Here is a 4,148-nt window from a genome sequence, read left to right as displayed (position 1 = left end):
CATTGTCTATGAGTTGTGTTCTGTACCTTCTAGAAAGCCAGGCTTATTGCCCTTTTTTTTACGTGTAAGTGAACTTACGCGCACTGTCGATCGCACAGCCTTGCAAAGTATAGTTTGTTTGACTCATATGTGTACAGAGACGTTCAACGTATGTGCATTGCAAAAAAATGCAATGCATCTTCAGGGCTACACAATACAGTCTCCTGTAGGCGACATACACGTACAATGTATGCAGCGTTTCAAAAAACGTATGTGTAAAAATGGACCATACTTCGACCTTAACCTAGCACAGTTTTGACTCCACTTCCTCCAAATAGAAGAAAGCTCACATACTATCCTATAAATTCCTATAACTTTTAGGCCTATACAACCACTGTACAACAAGAAGAGTTGCTTCCATCGAACACTCTTGAAACACCCAAGGAATGATTACATTCGCAATAAGTTTAGCGTAAAAATGAAAATAAATGTGACTGCGAGTCTGATAAAATAAATATAATTGCTAATAATTCACTTCTAATTGACTGTTACAGACAGTTGCACACATCATTTGCAATGTTAAAAACTTACTCTGTTCAAAAATGTGCATAATTCATGCAAATTTCCAAACATTATGGAGAAATATCAACATTTAAATCACCATTATGTGCTCATTAAATTAAAATGAAACTTGAAATTGTCGCAATCAGTCCCCAGATGGAAGAGAAGACTAATGCTTTAATGATAAAGATGCTGGTGTTGCTCTGGGTCAAAATATATAATTAGTGAAGGGGTTCCATGATACATTAGCAGAAAGTAATCCAATTAAAATGAAGTGGGCAACATTTGAAGAGTTTATTTATCATTTTCATAACTCATTTGTCAGGCTGATTTTAATGAACTGTGCATTCGAATGACTATGATAACTGCTAGATGCAGAGTTTGCGCATCACATCAAATTACAGGTGACACCAGGGGCCTCATTCATAAAACGCTGCGTAGAAACCTTCCTTCATTTACGATCATTTATCAAAAATGCGTATGTGTGATTTATAGAACAAACGTACGTGTAGAATGCGTACCCCTGGGAAATCTATCAATTGCAAATTATCTTGAACTTGTGCGCAGCTGAGCAGTTTAGATTTCCGCCCCTAATTATTGTCATTGACATATAAAAGAGAGTTTGTCAATGTTTTCAAGCAGCAAGAATGGCTTATATTTACAAAAACCTGCAGCAATCGGACAAGAAAAAACTGAGTACGTCTGCTCAGACCCTGACATGGGCACTAAGCACGTTTTCACGTCAAAGACCATTTTTATAAATATGGACTTTGCTGCGGATTTTTGCGTACGCACGCATTATAAATGAGGCCCCAGATAATTTGATGGACCCTTACACATTAGTCAAGCACATTGGTTTCACAATACACCTGATACAATTGGTAGAGTGTTGTGTTAGTAGCAAAAAAGGTCATGGGTTCAATCCCCAGGCACACACACTGAAGGGATGTATTCCTTGAAATGCACTGTAAGTCGCTTTGAATAAAAGCGACATTTGTTATCTGTGCGTATTTTGCTTTTCTTCAGTAAATGCTAAAAATAGGATTCAATATAGAAAATGGTAACTAAATATAAAAGACTGGATTTGCTTTCTTGATATGATGAATGGCTCTCTGAAGTTAAGTGAAGCAAATATGGAATAACTGGGAATATATGACAGATCTATATTTAGATTTACAGCAGTGCTTCTGTTAAACATTTTGCTTGCATTGCCAAAGCAAATTCTGTAAATCAATTGTATATACAGTAAACACGCTGTACACTCAACCCAGCATTGGGTCAAATAGACCAACCCAACCCGTTGGTTTAAATTAACCCAGAATATATACTATTTGGCCCAATAATGGGTTAAAACAATTCACCATTTTGGGCTAAAAAAAACTCAGCATAGGTTAAATTTCTTACTCAGTGGGCTGGGTTCATCTCTTTTTGAAAAAAAAACCAGCATTTTTTATATGTATACCACTTAATAATGTTTTATTAACGTAGTTCGGGAGGAACACGTCAAATAAACTACTCAAGTCTACAATCAGTAATCGACAAATACTCTAGTATCACCAGCTGTCTACAATCAGTAATCGACAAATACTCTAGTATCACAAGCTGTCTACAATCAGTAATCAACATATTTACCCAATCAGCATGAAGGCAAGCCCATATATAATCACAGTCAAACTCACCTAAGGATTCTCTACAGTCTTCAGAATCCCTCCACCACCCTGTCTCCTCTCACTCACCAGGTTACTCCCTAAACCAATAATTCTTAAAGTGTGGTCCGCCAAATTCCCCCCCCCCAGTGGTCCGCCAAAAGATTACCTAAACTAAACAAGTGTTCATACAAAATTGTCACTTATTTAAATAGATTTTTAATGCACTTGCGAAACTGTGATCTTCCCATTCTGTTTTAATAATGTAAAAATGGATCGTGGCTAAACCAAAGAGGAGTCAAAAGAAAAGATCAAGCGTCAACTGAAAGCAGCTAAATCCACAGATCTATTAGTTTTGTAATGTACTAGTTTTTGTTTCATTTGTAAAATCCCTGTAATTTCAGTGATTTTGGACATAAAGGGGAAAAAAATCAGCATTTTATTGTTACCATAGTTACAACCATAGACTTCATATACCCACCACCTTAGTTTTAAACTAATGGCTCTTTGACATGACATTAAGTAGGACCTAGGCTATTACAATATATTTAATTGCAGTTTTTTTCACATGTGCAGTTTGTTGTTCATATTAAGCTGCAACTCATTTCACATTTACTTTTTCAAATAAAATAAAATTCATATAATAATGTCTGAACATAGCATTGCATTTGTGTTTAAAAAAAATTAGTTTTTGACTTAAAATTTAGCTTATCCTTCCTATTATGTTGTTTTTTGGGGGCGTGTTAGAGTGGAATTCTTTCTGTTAGGTGGTCCTCAGAAAAAAACTGGAAGATAAAGTGGTCCTTTGGCTGAAAAAGTTTGAGAAACACTGCCCTAAACCTGGGGGGGGTAATCTGTGTTCGGGCCCATCTCCCCAAGTTTTGCCAGGTTTGCGGTTTTCCCGGACAATTGGGCTATTTTGAAAATACAGTTGTGAGCATTTTACCTTTAAGAATTTTAGAATTTGATGCCTATTTGACCGAGAAAAGGGGTATTTGTAGTCTCACTCCTTCAACAAAGATATTGGACTTCCTTTTTTAATGATGCATTTGCTATTTTTGTGACTTTAAATAGGAGACTGAAATCAACATGTGTCTATGTGTGCTCTATCTATTTTTTGTATATTAACGAGTTCACACTTACAAATCCAATTTATTTGTAAGTGTGAACTCGTTAATATACAAAAAATAGATAGAGCACACATAGACACATGTTGACTTCAGTCTCCTATTTAAAGTCACAAAAATAGAAAATGCAGATATAACCCAGCCAACATTTCCTATTTTTGTGACTTTAAAGGGACACTTCACCCATTTGCATTAAGCTTTGTATAGTTGGAACCCCAGTCATGTTTTTGAATGGTCATGCATAATTTTCTCAGTTGCCACTGAGACAGGAGAAATACAGATTTCAGTGTTGCACTTCCTTCTTTCAATGATGTATGCATCACTTTGAGATATGTTTTTCTGTAAGAAAGTTATTTACACTTAGTTTACACTATCACCCCCCCCCAAACAATTTATTATATGATTTAATATTCACATATTTTTGCTCTATTATTAACACATATCCAACAATCGTTGAATGAATAATAAGGTAAAAAATGGTCTTTTGTAAACATATGGGAAACTTGAGTGTGGACTGCCTCAGATAGCACATATAGCCACAAATGATACACCATCTTTAATCTTAGGTCCTACTCTAAAAAATGAGTCCATTCACAGCATTTTCTTTGGTTGTGTGCATAATTAATCCCTTGCTATTTATTATATGTGCAAAACAAAAAATTAATATTTATATGAAAAATGTATTTTCACACCCTTCAGTAAAATAAGAATATCTTTTGAATGCGACATGCTAAAGAGTTCATTCTTTTTTTGGGTGTTTACTGTCTGCTGCTGGTAACAACCAGAACTGTCTGCAGTCTGCTAGACCACCCAGAACCAGAGTTATACACTATCA

This window comes from Paramisgurnus dabryanus, chromosome 24 (genome assembly GCF_030506205.2).
Source record: "Paramisgurnus dabryanus chromosome 24, PD_genome_1.1, whole genome shotgun sequence".
Lineage (NCBI taxonomy): Eukaryota > Metazoa > Chordata > Actinopteri > Cypriniformes > Cobitidae > Paramisgurnus > Paramisgurnus dabryanus.
This window is presented reverse-complemented; position numbering follows the sequence as displayed.